Genomic DNA, 20306 nt, shown 5'->3' on the forward strand with positions numbered 1-20306 from the left:
TCTGTGGAACAGCCCTGTCTGGTCCCTGTCAATGGCTGATTTTGCAAATGTCACAACACATACAGCCCATTAAAACAGAAGCGTGCTATACTCTTACCACACGGCATGGACTGTCGTCCATCAAAGGAGTCAAGATTTTAAGCAAAACACCAAAGTTAACAGAAATGGATGCTCCCCCCCACCCTCTTGCCAACACCCCTCCGACTGAAGGAAGAGACAATAGGCTGACCCCTTCCTCTAGTGAGCCAATAAAAGCAGCAGTTAAAAATAAAAAGGCATGCTGCACAGCTGTGAGATGCTTGGAAGATTTGTGTCCTGTCAGTCCACTTAAATCACAACAGCTGAAATGACAGGCGCTGCAGCTTTTTTTCCTGTGCTAAACATATAGCAGCTCAGTCCCACTCACCCACATGGGACATCGGAGAGTACACCACAAGCTTAGGGGGACAAGGTTCGAAGTGGGACATGGAAATCACCCACACCGCAGCCCTACTCCGTTTTCTACTGTACCCCCTCAGCAAACACGCAAACACGTGCACACAGTTTTAATACTCTGAAACTGCTAGCATTATGACTGTGAGACACAAAGGACAATTTCCCCCATACATTTCCACTCTCATTTCAACATAACCTTTGCTATGTCTGATGCTAATATTTAATGCATCATTAGCAGCAGAGTGGAATTAGATCATTGTGGTCAGTCACTAAACACCCCAAGCATAGGTGAGATGATGAGAGAAGCAGAGGAGGAAAAATACACCTACGCCTGAGCATAACATACTTGTACATAAATGGCACCTTCTGCTTTCACATCATACACATTCATTCAAAAAACTCAAGTGGAAATGGAAAGTACTCACCTCTCTCAGTCTCTCTCTCCTGTCTGTGGGAAATCAGAAATGCACTTGGAGGACTGATTCACTTACAGACCAGCCACTGCAGCACAGAGACCGCAAGGAGAACGCTCTCAGCGTCTTCTTAATTGAAAAAATCTGTTTCTTGCTCAGATGGAAAAGGAGAGGAGAAGGAGACAGAATGAGGGGCTGACAGCCCTGGAGCTGAAGAGATCTCTCGCGCAGCGTGCTGCCGGTCGTGGGGCCATTTGCAAGCAGGGGTGGCAGTGGAAGGGGTGGGGGGGGGTGGGGCTGCACTCTGGAGGAATATGATCAGGTTGGGTCAGCGAGCCGAGAGCCACGCAGACTGCCTCCTCAGAAAATGACTCCCACATCCCCTTCCATCCACCCCCTCCCTCCATCTACTGCAGTGAGTCATGCGCTCTCAGCCAATCGTAGCCCGGCTGCCAGACTCTGATTGAAATCACAAGGGTATGTACTGTAGCTGCGGCCCCACAGCGATCCAGAAGAGAGAGGAGAGAGAAAAAGGACTTTTTAGGGCCATGAGGCTTTAGGTTTACATTCTTGTGGGTTACTGGAGGTTTTATGAGAGATTGTCTGGGTGGGGTGCTGACTGTATCTGTGTGCGGCTGGCACATTCCTGTCCAGTTTAACCACATCCCAATTCCTTCCTCAAGAACCAGATTCTCAGTAAACTTCTGCTGGAAGAAATCAAAAGCTTTGACTCTCCGTAAAGGAGGACGTCACAGCATGTCAATGCACAGTCCTTCTTGTATGCATTAAATCAGCACACGCTGCGTGCCCTCACAGTGGACAGTTCTTTTTTTAGTTCTCCAACCTACATACATACAAGTTAAATCCTCCCTCCTAACTCAAATGAATGAAGAAACTCAATATCTAAAAGTACATGTGAACACAGGCATAAGCAAAGCTATTCATTGCCACGGCATCGGTGTGGGTTTTTTTTATAATAGGGCAATGTGCGGTGGATATAACATGATATGTTTTATAGCACTGTTAGCACTGTACACCTACTGTTCCAGGCACTTCTGGGTGGACAATTTCCATAAATCCTCTTGGATTTCTGTGGCTAGAGACAACGGGGAACCTGCCCGGGGGAGGGACTCGCCCTCACCTGACAACACAGGACAGTGTTCTCCTAGACCACCATCCCCCCCCCCCCCCCCCCCCCCCCCCCCGACACCCCCCCCCCCCCATGTTGATGCATCATGTACCAGTACCAGGCAACAAGCACATACATTTTACTCATATAACACACATTAAAAATGTTCAAATGTTTAAAATGATAAACGTATAATTGCACACGACCAACTAAATCTACTACAATTAATTTGGAGCATAACCACCCCTCCTGTGCATGCATTTCTTTACTAAATGTGTTCCTTTCTCTGCGGTTTATCGTGCCCACAGCAGACTGAAGTATGTTAGATAATTGCAGAGGCTCGGGAGAAGCGCCTGAGGTGTCCTTAAACGCTCGCATGCTGTGGAAACGCTGTGGAGTATCTAAACTGCGGCCCCCTGCCTCCCTCTCGGCCCGGAGTGGTTAGCTCATCTTCCCTCACTTCATTACTAATTGAAGTGATCAATCAAAGGGAAACCCAGGGACAGCACTGAACGTGAGACTGCAGCCACATTGGCTGACCACTGCCCTGATTCACACAATCTCGCTTTAATAAGCTCCTTCTTTATAGCTCCCGGGATAAAACTTTTTTTGGTTACTAAAATATTGCGCACATAAACACAAAATGGAACTGAAAATGACACAGGAAACAAATTCGAGCAGCCGTCAGAGATATTAGCATGATCAAGCCTCCACACTGATATGAAATCTTTTTCCAAGCCTGCAGAACCAAATCAATTTTCCTCCTCCCCAGTCCGTGGACAGAGAGAAACACGTGACACAAAATGGCTGCTTTAGCTGGTAAAGTCATTTCAATCCCTGCACATTTCTGCGTCATACTGAAAACAGGCACTGACATCTTATACACATAATAAAAAGTCATCATGATCTTTTCACGTCTTCCTTCTTCTAAAAATCTAAAGCCATTACACTGAAGGCTGGAAAAGAACTCTGACACCAATTGAGCACAAAAAAAGATTCAAGATTAACATAAAATCTTTCATATTTAGTGAAATTCTTTCACTGTATCAAAGTAAAAACTGAAATGCCACAAAGTAAGCCATTGTCTAGATTGCCAATAAAGTGCATGATGCACCAGGACAGGCCTAGAAGGCCAAAGACTGTATCGTGCTGGGTTCGGGGGCGGGGGCGGGGGCGGGGAGGGAGGGGGGAGTGCAGTCCTGGCTCTGGTAACTAGCTCCGTCCCTCCCCAAGTCTGAAGTCGTACACTTTATGTCAGTGTGCAAAGCTGAAACAGACAGGGATTAATTGTGCCATTATGAAGAGAGTGGATTTGATTGTCCGTTCATAGATTTTTCAGTATCCCTGGTTTCTTCTATGAGGGGGGAGGGGGTGCCTGTGGAGACTGCAGCTGACTCACAGCCAAGAACGAAAAAGCTGAATGTATCTGTGCTGGCCTCAAGCCCTTGGCAGGGTCTGTACAGCATAGGGAGGGGGCATCCATGCACTGTAGAACACACTAACTGGGATGGAAGTACAAATGTTACCTCAGCCTGAATGAGCCACAATGAATAGAGAAGGCGAAATGAAGCAAGCGTCAGGGCATTTAAATTGAACACCATTTCAAACTGAATGGCAGAAATGGAGCAGAACACTAATGATTTCGGCTGGTCTGTCTCAGCCCATTTCTGCTCTCTCATTCTCCTCACATTTGAATGGAACAGAATAATAAAAAAAACCCTCTCAAATGGAAATGTCACAGTTCAGTGCTCAGCAAAACACACAAACGTGGTTTCAACATTGCTCCCCCACTGAAAGGCGTTTAATCTCTTGCTTTTACAATTTAGTTCACCATTTTCAGTCCTTTTAAAACCACACAATGAAGAATACAGCCACTGGCCCTTGATGATATGAACAACAATGGCGTATACAATAAAGAAAGCGGGTAATGTGCTGTCGCAAACCACTTGAACTGCCACCTTTGTGGTGCAACACTGAAAGGGTTAACACCATCCATAGGTATCAGCGGCATTCCTGCCACACTGAGGATGTATTTAGCCTCCCCTTGCCCAGCTGCCTGCTCCACAAACACTCTCAGAATTCCGCCTTGAGCCTGCGGCTTGGCTAAATGGGAGATCAGGGACTGAGACTGGAACTCAGATAATTCTCCTGCGGCGGCCCAGACTTCCTCACTCCAGACACAGACGGCGCAGTCAAAGGGGTCTGCAACAGTCAGGGCCTTCAGCCTGCCACGCCAATCACAGCCTCCATATTACACCACAATCCCTTTTTCCTTCCTGCCCAAATCTATATACGGCAGCTAATGAGGCTCACTGGAAGGGTGCTGGTCCTGTCAGTCACACTGAAAGCGACAGAGGGTACCGTATTAGGAACCGCAACACTGTTTATTAGCTAAGCGGAGACTCAATCAACGGCACTAAGTATTCATGAGGCGCGTGTCATTGTGCCGCTTCCACACGAGCAGCGGGGTGATTTGCCTTTTTAATCCAGGGGGGAAGAGACAGAGCCAGGGCTGGGGCGATGAGAGGTGGACGCTGGCTCCTTTCCACCAGGAGAAAGGCACAAAACAGCATCTGTGATTCTAATCTGGAAGCCATTTCTGAGAGCCTCACACCGCCCCCACACACCCCCGCTCCCCTCCCCACGTGAACCGCCAGTGGCCTTCTTGAAGGGGTGGGAGAGGGTCACCGTGGCCATGACTCAAAGGTGCTTCCAAGCAGCGTTGCATCAGTGTCCATCTGCACGTCTGCGGAATGATGACATGCACCAGACGGCAGGAAAGCTCTGATCGGTGAATCACTGCTGAGCAAGCATTCCACCCTGAAAGTGATTATTAGTACTAATTTGCTTCAGAATGTCAGGATGTGCCCTTCTCTGTGACCTGTACTGCTTCAAAATGCTTCCTGTATCTCATCACAGTCCTTGACCTACGCCTGTACAATCACACGGGTGTTCAGGGGAAAACTTCATGTGAACTGTTCAACTGAAGGAGGCAGTATACTGAAACTGAAGCCACAGCTCCCCCCCCCCCCCCCCAAAATGCTTTGTACTGCTGTAGTTACCCTATCTCTCCCGCCATGTTAGAAGTATTTGAAGGATCCTTGAAATTGCAGTCAGTGGTTAATGTTGTATTAATGCAACAGATTAATAAACAGATATAGACACAGCACTTCGCTGACTGTATGTAAAAACAATTCAGGATACAGATACCAGAAGTATTTCACAAAGAACCTTACTCAAAGGTATTTCTGCAACAAGCTGCAGGATTCTTGGAAACGACTTGCACAATTCCTGCCCATTTCCTTTTTGTAATAAAAATCGGCCCGGGTCAGGGAGGTAAACATTCAAATTCCCCCTCCTGCTCATCAGCGCCCCATCAAAACAGCCAAACAAAGCACTCCAGACTGTCCGCAGCGATGCTAAACACATGCTTCCTGCTCTCATTAAGAAACTATTCCCTCAGAAGCGCCAAACAATGGCAAGTCAAGCAGGCTGCTCATATATAAAACGTACCAAGGAGAGAACTCTTTCAAAATGAATTGCCTATTGTCAGAGCTGCAGCCCCCATATGGGACTGCTCGAGTGTCCCATGAGCCAACATGCCCCTGGCACAGCAGCTGAGCGCTTTTCTTTCCCTCCAGAACCTTCCGCCCACTCGGCACCTCTGACACCCCCCCCACTCTCCCCACGGAGCCCCTCCCTGTGACATAATCAATCAGGTGATATTGCATCTATTGACAGGCCCCCACAGCAGCCACCGCCCCGCCGCCTTCTCCTCTATTGATCCCCCCCACTAATACAACCAGACACCACAAAACGGTGCTTTCCCCCCAAGGGAATCTGTGGACGGACGCATGAATATTTGATTTACTATAATACACTTTCTGTGTATGCGTAATTATCCTGTGAGAGCTCCCTGTTGTCAGGGACTGCTTTGTTAAGCATGTCAATGCACAGTCCTCAATTATGTTTATCACAATTATGTTTTTTATGTTTCTCAGTTCATATTTTTAGAGAAATAAAAAGATATAAAACCATTGCGATTAAAATTATTTTAAGATTACGATGAGAGGACATGTCACAGGACAGCAACAAAAAAAAGAATAGGAGTAATTACTTTTCCCCAGGAACTGCAGAGGACAGGAATCAGAGTTTAAATGCTCCCTGGAGCCAAAAGATCTGGTGAGCCTGTGTTTTATAGAGTCCATCAAAAGGATGGAAAAAGGCAATAAGCCCTGTGACAGGAATGTGTAAACTTCATGAAGCCAGTGTCAGCTCGTCTCCCGGTTTCACATCACTGACTTTATCTCCCCGGATGGAATGGAGGGAAAAGCTCTTCCCTCTGTGTCTCGGCCCTGTCTGCTCGCCCCTCTCTGCGCAGTTACAAACGGCAGATAAAATTCCGGAGGTGCATTTGCATACGCCACTGGGGACGGCTAGAATCCAATTCCACACAAACAGATGTCATATATCAGAGACTCCGAGGCAGACACCTTTAAGAGCAAACAAGCCAAACAGTCGTCTTGGGTTTCTCTGGAACAGAGAACAAAGAAGGGTCTGCAGGCAAAACAAAACATGCACACACACACACATGCGCGGGTGCGCATACACAGGCACACACACACACACACGCACAAAAACAAACACACACACAAACACACGCCTGCCATAGATTCATGGTGCCTGTTGGGACAAAAGAGGTCACACATTCCTTGTGCTGAAACAAACAACCCAGGGAATAGTTTAATGATACCCACAAACAGGGTGAGGTCCTTCGGCACAGATACGTGACCCGACTGCACTACTTCCACAATTACTGTAGCTGGGAGGCTCCTCCCCCTCTGCTCTTCTCTTCAGAGGAAAAGTAATCTGCAGTGAATTCAATCACTTCTCCATTGAACAGCTACTCTGTACTGCTTTTGTTCTGGGGTATTTATAGAACAGGCCGGGATGAATGAATGGCTCACGGAGTGTGCTTGCCACTATGCAGACTCACTGTATTCAGTACAGTGAGTCCATACAGCAGCCACTGAATCTGTATGCTGAATAATGAATATACTGAGTATACTGAACCTGAATCTGTGTCCGAAATGGGTGGGAGAGACTGTAAACAGTACGGCAGGACGCATTTCAAAATGCTCAAAATTTCAAATCTTGCTGTGGGACTGCAAAACCCATAGGGCTTATGACAGATTTAATTTCATTTTTCAGCACAATTTTTTATTTTCTTTATTTCAAAGCACTTTTTACAATTTCCAAACAGCTTAGCCCCTCGTCACATGACTGTGTACCAACACTAACAGGAAGAGGCTGTAGCACCTGCATACCAACCAAGTTTGTGACCTATATAACTGATTTGGTACAAAACTAAAAGTATCCAATTTAAACAAACTGCAGACTACAATAAATGGCCAATTAAAAACAAACAAATCTAAAATAGACACATATGCATTAGGTTGTAGTAATAGGGAAGATAAAATTAATATGCATGAACTTATGATCAAGTTGATTTTAAAACAAAACAAGGGGCGGTCAACCAAATTCCAAGTTCAAAATGTAATCTTAAAATGCTTTTATAGTGAAGTTGGTGCAGGACATACAAAACGCAAACCGAATGTGCTATCCACTGCACCACTCTCCAGAATGCATTACCATAAAATAATTGCAATGGCATTGAAATGGAAGCAAATTCAATTTTCCCCCAGTAAAATGTGTAGCGACCATGCACACAAACTGACAGAGGGCCCTGAACGGTAAACACAAAACATGTTAGCATGAACCTAACCACGGAGCTTTGTGGCGGATGGTGCCATGCTGTTGCATACAGAAACTTGTTTCTGAACGAAACGGTAATTGTGGGACAGTGATTTCCCCAGGGGGTGTCGCCCGGGGTGGCAGGAAAGAGGTTCATTTTGCAATGAGCTCCAGCAGGGAGGATCCCTTTTTGCATGGTTGGGCCCAGTGTGGTGGCGCTCCAAGAAACTGCCAGCCATCGAACACTTCCACTCAAGGGGCTGGGGCAGCCAGCCAGCCAGCTGGAGAGAGGGGATTGGTTCACGGCCCGGGTGATTGGATTGGGTTTCTCTGTGGTGGTTTTCTATCTATTCCCGGCCATACCGTTCATGGTTCAGTTGGTCTCACTCTCTGAGACAGGCTGGTTATTCCCTGATGACTGTTTCATATACAGCCCAGCAAGAAAGAAAAAAAAATCTCATTAAAAAAGATCATCTGCTATCACTTTTGACATCCCAGACATTTATTCAGATGAAATTATAAACAGAACAGAATCCTAAATACAACAAAGGGTATCACATTGCTGCATGTTTTATTTTATCCCATTTCCTTCACTTTTCCACACTGAGCCTGACTTTTCCTGAGGACAAAATGAGAAAGATTTCACAAAGAGAGGGGCAAAAAACAAGTTAATTCACTATGTATAAACAACCAGGCTTGGCCAAGCACCCCCCTCTCTCTCCCTCTCTCTCTCAGCCAATCTTTCTTTTGTCCTTTTTCTCTCACGTACTTTCTCTCATAAAAATGAATGACTACAAACAGTGAAAGGACAAAACATATCTGCTTCATAATCTAATACTGTATACTTCCCATTTGCAACTACCAATAAACAGAATGGCACAACTTCTTGCATTTTTTCAGAAAGAGGGAGAGGGAGGGAGAGGGGAGAGAGAGACAGTACTATTCTAAATGAGATAAGCATGCATTAGCAACCCTACATGTAGAATTTTGTAAAAGCATTCTACAAGTACAAAGAAACAGACCAAATAAGGCATACATGCATTTAAGGCGATAAAAACACAAAAAATCAGTCACAAAAACAGCCCCATCAGTCAGCTGCTAATGAAGACGACCAACTAACTAACCTATTAACCCTTACCCTACTAACACAATGCACAGACCAGTTTCATTGTGGCGTGGGCGGAAGGGTGGGGAACAGAGGAAAGAGAAGGAGCAGCCTGGGATGCGTGCAAGCACAAGGCGTCTGAAATCACAATCAGGCTTATTCATCTTATCTCATGCTTCTTGCTTCTGTTCCTGTCCTTGTGATCCTCCATACAGAGGGCCTACTCTCTGTGGGCTTCATTCAGAGCTGCAGGCAGGCACTGGAGAAGCTGCCTCCGTCCCTGTATCTCAACAGTTGTTATCAGCACTACAAGAGCAGAGCGAGGGGAAGCGACGGCGAATGCGAGCTTGAAAAGGGGACCGTGGGCACAGCAGAACTGACGGGCATTGTTGGTCATGAATCACAGCGGCAGTGAGTCAGACCCAGGCGCTGGAAACGTTCGCCTCGTCCAGCTTTCTCTCCAGAGCTGCAGAGAACCCACCCACCTGGACTGCGTGAGAACCTTTTCTGATCTGAGATAGTGTGAATGGAACTCACACAGTTAGCAGAGAGCACCTAAACGGTGTAGCACTCACTGAAAGGAACGGCAAGGCACCGGGCCACAGTCACCATACAGAGCTGTGAAAGCTGTGCTCCTCACCCAGCCCTACAAATGAGTATACAAGTCCACATTAGCGAGCTAACTTAGCTAACATTCACCAAGAGTATCAAAATATCTGATCATACAATAAAATGTCCTTTAACAATCCACAATGAATTTGTAACAACTAAAGAATTCAAGCATAGGCTTGGGACACCTGGCCATAATAACAAGAAGCCACCCCCTCCATACACACACACACACACACACACACACACACACACACACACACACACACTAATTTGCACATCAATGACAAAAGGAAGTGAAACAATAGAAAGAAAAGGTGGCAACAGTAGAAGAAAGGTGGCATTTTTATAGCAAAAGAGGTCCAAGACAATCCAGGTTTTCTGGATTTTTCTCCCGAATGTTCGTTTAAAATAAATGGTCACCGAATAATAGACCACACATAATTAAATGCTCAGAGAAACCTCCTCCTGGCCACAGAAAAAGAGAAGTTTTTTCAGATTTTCACTGAGCAGGCTTGATCAAGTGAATTGCTAATGACTTTCAATCAGCTGGCATTTAAATCACCTAGAGGAAGCGAGATAGTCTAATTATTCATTACAATTTTTTATCACCGTTCATAATTGTAGCTCATTAATGTGAAGTTTAGCTAATTCCAGTTTTGCACTACAAAGGTTAGAAATATTTAGGATGCAAATCAATGCAAAGCAAAACTGAGGGAAGAAACTTAAAACTGGGACACGAGAAGATAATATTTTTTCCCCCGGTAATCTAGCAACAGGTCACAGGAGAATTATCCACTCAGTTCTCCCTCTGAGTAATCACGGTGAGACGCACACATTTCCCCAAACAACGACCAGGAAAAGTCGCCGTAACGTGGTGAAATCTCCGCGCCTCAATCCCTCAAAAATCGCTAAAAAGTGATTTACAATCTTCTCCGGACTGGTGCTCAAAAGCGATTTTCACCACTTCAAAGACACCACCAGCGTGCCTCCTTGGTCAAAGCGCAAGTGCTCTGTAGAGGTCTAATTAGACATGACGTTTAATAAAGCAAATACAATCCGCTTGACATACGTGCACAGTCTGAGTTGGATTACCATCTGCCCGTGGTATTTTAGTGAAACTGTTGCAGCCCGCGATCACCAGCGAGTGGCCTCCTTTCAAACCAGAAGCGGCTTAAAACCAAACCTTCCACAGCGAGCAAACACAAATCCAAAATCTTTCATTACCCACAAAAAGTCATTAAGACTGAAAACACAGACCAGATAACCTGGCATTTTCCCCCCCTAGATCTTAACCCGAATTACACTTTTATGGTGCAGTACACATAAACCTCGGGAAAAAGAATAAATGAATGTATTAAAAAGTTACTAACAGCATAATGCATAATTCAATAAACAAATAGGTTACATCGTTTTGGCATCGTTTTCAGCAGCATATGGCAGATAAATTAGTCAGCGCAAATCATAAAGTGCGTCAGTCTGGATCACAGCTCCATTGGATGCTCTAAAACAGGGTGATTTGAATAATAGTCTAGTTATAGTGATTAAAAGGACACCCAAGCCCAACTGAAGCTGCGCACTTCATGGTGCCGTAATTAGATTCTTCAAATATACTAACAACGGGGTCAGCCTTTTCCCCCCTTGCGCAAAAAAAAAAAAAAAAAATGCCGGATAACGAAGCCGACACTGAATGTCCCTGCCAAAACACACATCAAGGCGATCTCACTTCTTAAGTCCATATGGCGCATCTTTTTAGTTCAACACCGCAGTTCGCTCTGACTTCAAGAGAAATCAGACCAGAACCCACCATAAGATATTATCAAGTTATGAATTCTCGCTGTGACTGCTGTGGTCACGCAAACCGTTTTCGAATAGAATGCACCAATACAAACCATGTATTCGGGTTACTTTAAGAATGGCATGTCAACATATTTCCTAAAACCCATTTAAATACCTTTGTGAAAGGAAATATGATGACATATTCTTGTGTGGCTCTCAGTGGGAAGAGAGTAGGAGTCTTGTTATTTATACAAACCAGGATTTGTAATCATGTGAAGCAATCTTTCAATCAAGTACAGCAATGTGCCACATACTCATGACATGCATGACATCAAATATATACTATCAGAAAGATATGCTGGGTTACTGCAACACACACGTTCTGGTTGATGGTGAAACAAGACAAAACAATTAGCAGCATAAGTTGTGCAATTTCCAGATGAAACACAAACAAGTCCATGCAACTTTTTATATATATATTTTTTTTGGCCCTTTGATACTAAGACCAACTAACCCAAAGCAAGCACTCCTTTGGAATGCCACATAGCAACCAGCAGAACCATGCACTGCTGTCACTCGGCTCTTCCGTCTCACTGTAATCAGCCAACAACATGCTGCTGTGATATACATGACACTGCACCATCCATAGTGTATCCATAACAACCTCTACACACCACTTTCCGGAAAAACATGCTCTACTGTAATACATGCCACTGTCCTCCAGCAACACTGAAACCGGAGTATGAATGATGCATCCACCCCATTTGGTAAGGACCCTACAAAATAGGTTCCGCAAGGCGACCTTTGACTGTTGCATGACCTCATTAACCCAAAACAAGATCATATGCTGTTCCTGCACAGTGACACTTAACCCACCCTCAGCTGACTGACACAAACAAACTGGGCATGTCGATGTAGACGGGACTGCTTGTTTGCTCTTCATGCAGGACTAGGTCAAGCAGCAGATGGCCAGCAGCTAGGATTAGGATTGTGAACTTTTTTGAGACGGACCAACAATGGGCTTTTTGAGCACATTGCTCCTCATGAATAACTCACCTACAAAACTGCCGGTACCAGGGTCACTGCAGACAAAAGTTTAGGTCTGCAATTGAGAATGCATGGGGGACATTCACAAACGCTGCCATTTTAAGCTAATTATTAGAAAATTTCCAGAGTGAAAGAAGAAAAGAGCAAATAACAAGAGAATGATTTGCATTGCAAAGCTCTTTTATTTCATATAATAGCTAATAATCAAGAGCCAATTCAGAACTCCAGTGCTGCCCATCTGCTACTTACGTAATCAAATCCCAGTTTATTACACTTATACTTAGAGAAATAACTCTATTTTTTTCCGTTCTAAAGTGTACAAACACTTTGAGCAGGATTAGCTGAAAGGAATTATGGTTTCAAGGAAGAGCACACAGTAAAACCAATAAGCAGGGGAGGGGAAGAGAAGGATTGCACTTCTGAAAGTAGCTGGTCTATTCTCTATCCAGGAACTGCAACCAGACACATCTCATTAACAGGACTTACATCTCTGACCTCGGTATTCATCACATCCCATCACAGCAACTGAATATTCATTTCAGGCTTTGATCAAAAATGCACGTGCACACTTGCGTGCACACAGAGCAATCACAAAAACGGAGTGTTTTAGTCTTCACACATTGCTAGAATCAGAGATACAGTGATGATAATCAACATAACGAGCATGCACGTAAACATAATCGTGTTTATCAGTTACCCAAAATGGAGGAACAGGACAGGACAAAAAAAAAAGAAAGAAACCAAAGGAATTGAATGAAAAAATGAGCTGTTTTATCAAGTTTCCAAGTCATGAAGTCTAGTTACAGAAAATCATTTTAACTGCTATTTTCTCAGAGCCACTATGAAACTGGCATTGTGCTTCTAAGCCTGCGGTGGCAAACATATCCTCTACATGCAGCATGGTTGTAAACCCTGAAAATAAGTCACAGCTGTCAGTGACTTTGTTCACTTAACGTTGTGAGCCAAACCCCTATGAAATCTGTGAAGCCAAGCATTGTGGTTGTTCTCTTCCTGGGCCAGCTTTTTAAAAAACAAAGGGCTTTCATCTTGTCTACAGACCCAGCGACTCACAGGTGCTGGGTTTCTCAAATCCTATTGCAACTTTTTAAGATGACTTTGTGTCATGTGCCCCAGTCTTGTGTACAGACAGGGGGGGAGGGCCCTTTCATATTTGCACAGGAAGCTTGTCAACTTCATGGGCGGCTGTCCTCTGTCATTAATCATAGCTGATGTTAAATTACCTCTAGCTAATGAATATATTCATTCCCTGTGGCAAATTCAATGAGACTCCAGTCATCCAGCCACCCTGCATTCAGAGAGCTTCTTCCCAAATTTTGGCCTTGTTAACAGGGCTCTGAAACAGAAGAGGGCTCAAGCACATTGACCATCGCTAGTGGACAGGAAATACATGCCTGTAATTTACACCAGCGTTTCAAACTCATTCAAACTTTTTTTTCCCGTTTTAATTCAGTGACTAAAATATAGATGTTTCATTTACAGCATCATCAGGTTTCTGCTTACAGGGAAGGTGGAAAACCTGATGAATCCTTCATTTCCATGGGATTAGAGACAGCCCAGACTGAGGTCTCAACACACAGAATGAAACCATCAGCAATGAACTCCAAGAGCAACATTTCCCTCAGACCCTCAGAAAGTGATTTATGGAGCATGATACCTCCCTAACTTAATCCAGCAAAGGCCCACCCAACACCCTACTAAAGCTATTCAGTCTTCCCTCCACTTCCCCCTATTAAATCAATGCAAGTAGCAGGCATGTTGAGATTTTTTACTTGAGAAGTATACACAAAACAGTTCAGTTTTAAACAGAAACATGCATAACATTCAGATGCAGCCACATACAGCATATTTACTAGTTTTGCCAGTTTCCATATCATACCCCAAACAGCACAAATCATGTGGAACAAAAACACAGAAGTCGTGATTTGGGAGTTGGAAAGGAGAAAGCAAGAGCCAGAATAAACATACAGCTAATGCTTAGACTTAATGTTAGAATGCTAACATCTGCGTTTAAAAAGCTGCTTGCGATGCCAAATCCATAATTAGTTATTACAGACACTAATTCCAGGCTGGTCAGGGCAGTGACTTGATCTTTCAGGTAATGCTTGATAAATAAGGAAAAATGCAATCCAGTCAAAGCACGTTCTTCACATTCATGTACATGTTATCAGTTAACGGTTTTGTCAGAAACTCCATTACACACACGTCCGCACACACACACACACACACCAAAATTCAAGATTCACCACAAACTGGGAATTCATTATTTATACAAGAAGGTACACAACTTGCTGGAGGTTTTACAATTTCGAACAGGAGAGTAGCAATGCTGCAGCCTGGGCCAGCTCTCCCCACGGGCATGCATGAATTACCAGAGAGAAAGAGACTTCAAAGTGCCACACAAAATAAAGAGCCCATCTATAAACATCACGCAGAGAAACAGAGAAGCACAGCCAGGGAACCGTTTCAAATTATGCCTGTGACAGCACGTAGAAAGGCATGTTCTCTGCAACTATGTACTTCAGAAATTTTGATTCCTTCCTAACAAAGAACTACCTATGCGAATTATAACTGTATGCAGTGATAAGGGTTTTTTTTGGTGGCGGTGACTAGGCAGGCATTAGCTATCGCATCATTGAGATTGATTTCTTTGGAGAAAAAAGGTCAGGCCTGAGTGAAGATGGTCATTCCGCCGATTAAGGAGACAAAGGAACAAGCGCGACGCTGAAAGAACGCTCTTAAGTTACGCAAATACCATCCCATCTGACGTGATCATCTGCCCGACAGGAGCCCCCCCCTCCACCGTCACGCCGGGGGCGTCATGTGGCTTCACACTTTGCACATGTGAGGTGGCGTTGGTGGTGGTGGTGTGTGTGTGCGTGTGTGTGTGTCTTGGGGTGGGGGGGGGGGGGGGGGGGGGGGGGGGTAGTCACTTGGGACGCTCGGCGTCCCTCTGCCTCAGGGCGTGGGGAGCTCAGACGTTAAGCACCTGCTCGTTTTGCGGTGCGACCCCCGTACCGCACCTGCAAAGGGACAAAGACCAGAAACCCAACCCGACTCTGGGACACCAAAGCAGGCCAAGCAGCAGCCTGTACCTCGTTCACCCATCCCTGATCACTTCCAGCATAGTTCATTATATCAATTTCACTGTTCCATAACATTCAGGAGGCCTGGGCCACGCCTCAGAGAGAGAGAGAGAGAGAGCAAGAGAGCAAGAGAGAGAGGGAAGGGAGAGAGGGAGAGCAAGAGCAAGAACGAGAGCAAGGGGGGGAGAAAGAGAGTCAGAGCGAGAGAGAGAGAGAGAGAGAGAGAGAGAGAGTGAGAGTAAGAGAGTGTGAGAGAAGCTCTGGTTATTCAATCTCCTAGCCAGCACAGACAACATGGAGACATGGCATGGCTACCCTGGGGCTGCCTCTACAGCACACATGGGGCATCTGGAATCTGAGCCACTTCAGCTGAGACAATGACCATGTATATCGCATTAAAAAACACAGACTCAGTGATGGAGTTTAAAACCCATCATAAAGTGAGTCCAAATGTAACACAGTGTAAAAAAAAAAAAAAACCTGCAAATGAATGTCTCTCTCATGACATTGTACAGATACTGCACAGTATAACCCCATTTTCCCCTACAGTACCCTCGCAATAGCTTTCTCTCCTTGAATGGTTTACGTTTTCCTCAGAGGGTGTGTATACACTATTCACTGTGTGGCTATTGAGATGAAATCTGGAAAGACATTAAAAAAGCTTCTGATGACGAGGGCTGAGTCTGAATGAATAAATAAATAACCGCACATCAGAGTAGTGCTCATTATAATCAAACGAGACCCAATCAGTAAACAACAAAAAGGCTGATAAATGTTTCAGGCTTTGATCTATGATCTTGACTCTAAATGAGAGAGCCAGTCAACAGATGAGGAATATGTACATGGGGTGACAACACGCATACAGACTTGAATTGAACAAGATCATATTGGTTACAAGCTGTATGTGTGTGTGTGTGTGTGTGTGTGTGTGTATATGGGGGGGGGAGGTTACCTTAAACATGCAAAAGTTATTTCATATTCACTCATTACTCCAGGATCATCAATACTTATGTGTATGCGGTCTCACTATAGGGAGCAATGTAAGGCTGGTCAACCCCTTAAACAAGAGTTTACCCCACTCCCCTGTAGGGTTAAACCTTGAGGTTGTATAAAATGGTGCAGCAGTTGAGCTGCCTATAAATGTTAGGGAATTAAAAACTCAAAGAGTGTGGATATTCCCCCTTGGGGTGCTGGCATCCTACCCCTGGACAATGTACTTGACCTGAATTGCTTCAATAAAATATCCAGTCATACAAATGTTAAAACTGTAATCTGTGTCTGCTAAATGCTGAAATGTAAAATAAAGTGTTAAGCTAAAAAAATAAAAATAAATTAGTAAATACAAATTTTAAAATCTGAACACAGAAGGTACATGAAAAGGCAAGGTCTCTGTATTTCAATGCAATGGTTTCATTGGCAGGACAAGCGAAGCAGTACTGCCAAGCATACATGTAATATCTAAAGAATGAAGTATCTCTCTGTTCTCAGCAGTGGTCTAACATTCACACAATGCTTTTCTGTCTGACCTTTTGATAACTCAACAACACTGACAAGATGTATGAACCACAGAAGGAAATGATAGCTGGCAAATATATAGCCTTCATAGACCGCTAACTGGTTTGCTAACCAAAGTTAAGGTCAAGTGTTGACTGGCCTCATGTTTTCTTTTATGATTAGAAAGTTGGCCTAATTTATGAAATAGGTTTATGGCTTTTCACACTGTCAACTGTCAATAAAGCTCCATATGCTGTTTACTTAGTAACTCCTTACCGGGGAATTAGCAATCCATTTGAACTGAATCCAAACCCAACTGAATATTTATGGTCATGGTATCAATTTACTTTGCTGCAAATGGCCAGAGAAATGCAATGACAGAACACTTGTAAAATGAGTTAAATAATTCAACCAACAGAAAAAAAGGCTGGCCTTTAACCACTTTGTCTTGTGGGTTACTGTTTTCTTCCCAAACAAAAGTTCAGCAAACCTTACCCTTATGTGTAAAAAGAAAAACAAACAAACATTTAACTTTTATCTGTAAGTCAACATTAAGGTCAAATACTAACTGAATCCAGGCTAATGTCTGTAAACTGGTTTTTGCACTTCTGCCAATGGTAATATGGTGTTTTAAATATCTTTTTGAAAGACCTAATAGGTACAGTGTTTGCCTTGGAAAGAGAAATCAATTTAAAAAAAAAAGAAGTTCATTCCAACTATTTAAAACATAGTCTGTAATATGCAGCCTACAATATCTAATGTGCTACTTTTCACAGCTGTCATACCTTAAACTACAGCCCAGCAATGGGACTGTGCCCGGCTGGCCCCCTGGGTCTCAACCAAATATTTGCAGTTGCAGAACAAATTTACTTTGCTGAGGGACGGAGTGGGTGGTCAAAGGAGTATTTGGGGGAACGCTGGGACATCATGGGACTTTCCACAATTCCATAATCAGCATTGCTGCTCATGCTTAATTTGATAAAAGGATGAGATCTGATACCTTCAGAAATGTATTCTGATGTGTCAGCCTAATGTGGTAAACTGTGGAAATAATTCACTGTCTTCTGAGAACATAAATGCTGTTCATTTATGAGCATCAAACCGGATAGATCCTTTACCTCCAGGTATATGTGCCCCATACAACATAAAAAAGATACATACTAATCATGGCGATTATAGTATTTAAGATACAGCTAATTGTTATGGGGAAAATATCTAAATGACACAACTGAACTGTGTATGAAGTGTGGTCTTTTGAAATTAGACACTAAAAAGCTCTGCTTTTAAATATCAACACACTTCCATGTACATGAAAGTGGAACTGTTCCTTCCTTTAAAGCTTCCTTCAAAACTAATACCACATTTCAAACCACAATACAGTGGCACACCGCACTAAACTAACTCTTTACACTTAGACACCTCAAAATAATTATTAATTACCCACCCTCACTTGCAAGATATCTGTGGTGGCACTGATCCGGAATCAGATGTGTTCTGTCATTAACAACCGTTACAGAGACATAACTTTAAAAAAGTACAAGAATCTGAAGTCAAGTCAAATGACTTAAGCTTTTCCTTCAGCCATAGGGATTAGAGAGGCATTTTGTCTGCACTTCTTCCCCTCAGTATTTATCTAGTTGTGCACCAGGAATCAGCTCCATTTGGCCTCTTACCATAGCAACTTCACTGATTGGTTGGCTGCTCTACCCAGTTGTCAAGGCACCAACAGTTCTCACATGTTTCTGAATAAACCAGTCAATTTGCACAAGCTGTGCCAGCTATAAGAACAAGGAGATATCACTAGAAGTGATTGTGTGTGTTTGTGTGAGTGTGTGTATATATATAATGTATATAATGTTAGAAATAATGTTTTCTGGAGGGTATTTTTAATGACTCCTGCATTCTGCAGGAAATACAGCTTTATTCATATTTGGAGAATATCCCAGAGTGCAAGCACACCTTTTCCTCCTTTTATCTAGTGCCACCTGGTGTCCAATGTGCTCCAGTCTCCTTACTAAAAAGAATCCTTTGCACCGTTTCAAGAGCCGAGAGAGAAATAAACACAAGTCCCTGTGACCAGTGAGACTACTGGAGGAGGTTAAATCAAGAAGCTTCAAAGACTGCTTCAAATAAATATAGCATGCGCTTTGAATGGTTTAATGTTTTCTCATATTTTAGGTGTTAAAGTGATACCGTGACCAGAAGAACCACAAACAGAAGGACTTGCTCAACATGGTTCAGAGTAGCCACCATTAACAGCCAGGTTCCCGCACTGCAACAGCTGTGGCGGTGGCAAGGTCGCTCTGTCCTTGGCAGAGGGCTCAGAGTGTGCGCATCAGGGCAGGGAGAGAGTGGGCTGTCCGTGTGGAAATGAGTGAGGCAGCGCCTGTGTGTGTGTGGGAGTGTGTGAGCAGGGAGTGTTGCAGGCTGGTCAGTCAGCACACACAGAGACAAAGGGGGAGCAGGGGGCAGGTCCCGGCCGCGAGGGCGTATGTGCGTAGCGAGTGTGTGCGAGCCGCGAGGCTGCGTGAGAAGCAGATACGTGTGAGAAGAGGTGGGCGCGACAGTGTGCCTGAGCGGGGAACGTGTGTGTGAGGGGGCAGCGCGTCTGAGCGGAGGTGTGTGTGAGCAGCGAGTGCATCGGGGCGGTCAGGCTCGCTGTGTGCCGCGAGCCGCGCGCGGTTCGGCTCTGATCACAGGAAGCTGGCACCACTTCACTTCAGCCCTCCTATTAAAGCCCATTTCCTGCCCCCTGGTTTCAGATGGATTGATAGGCCCGGCTTAGCTGACAGCGCTGCGCGGCCTCCCTTTCATCGCAGAAGCAAAAGTGCTCTGGCCTCATGGCTATTAATGCACATGCTGGAAACCCAGTGCCCCAGGAGCAGAGAAAACATCCTCTCCGACAGCACCCATCAGCTCGCTGGCTTACTTACTCAAACACATGCAGACACTATTCCTTCGCTCACGTGTCCATGAATAACCTGTTTTTCTCTCGAAGTAAACAGCACTCCACTGGGGGAGGGTGCACTCTCATACAGTTCTCCTATGACACACACAGTTAGCTGAAGCAAACATATAGAGTTAGTTGAATTGAGATTATACTATCTGATAACTAATTAATCAAGTTCAGAGGACAATGTTCCCAATAGCATCACCTTGAACCCATGGTCAGTAGCTATACATTCTTAAGACTGTGAATAATTTATAACTGTGTAGGTGTATTTTCTGTTTCTAATGAAGCAAATCACTTAAAAAAAATCTTGTATACCATATTCATTTAAGAAGTAATGCGGTGTATGCAAATTAGGATATGCAATCGTTCTCAAGACAGTAAGGTCTACAATGTTGAAAACCTTGTTAAATAGGCAAAACAGAGACCTCTACTGGTAAACATATCACAGGAGCAAGAAAAGCCACTAAACATCCATGTAAAACAT

At 44.2% G+C, this 20306-nt stretch overlaps 1 protein-coding gene across 3 annotated transcripts in view; it reads right to left on the minus strand.

The window, feature by feature from the left end:
* prickle2b (prickle homolog 2b) overlaps window positions 1-20306 on the minus strand; it is a 71395-nt gene that overhangs the window by 35407 nt on the left and 15682 nt on the right. Inside the window, exon 1 of one of the 3 annotated variants that reach the window (XM_035389485.1) lies at window positions 861-1120. The exons of the other annotated variants lie outside the window; for them this stretch is intronic. The gene's annotated coding sequence lies outside the window, so the exon portion shown is untranslated. Of the gene's footprint in view, window positions 1-860; window positions 1121-20306 lie in introns of those variants that run through there. 3 annotated transcript variants of the gene reach the window in all.

The sequence above is a fragment of the Anguilla anguilla genome, chromosome 13 (assembly GCF_013347855.1).
Source record: "Anguilla anguilla isolate fAngAng1 chromosome 13, fAngAng1.pri, whole genome shotgun sequence".
NCBI classification, from domain to species: domain Eukaryota; kingdom Metazoa; phylum Chordata; class Actinopteri; order Anguilliformes; family Anguillidae; genus Anguilla; species Anguilla anguilla.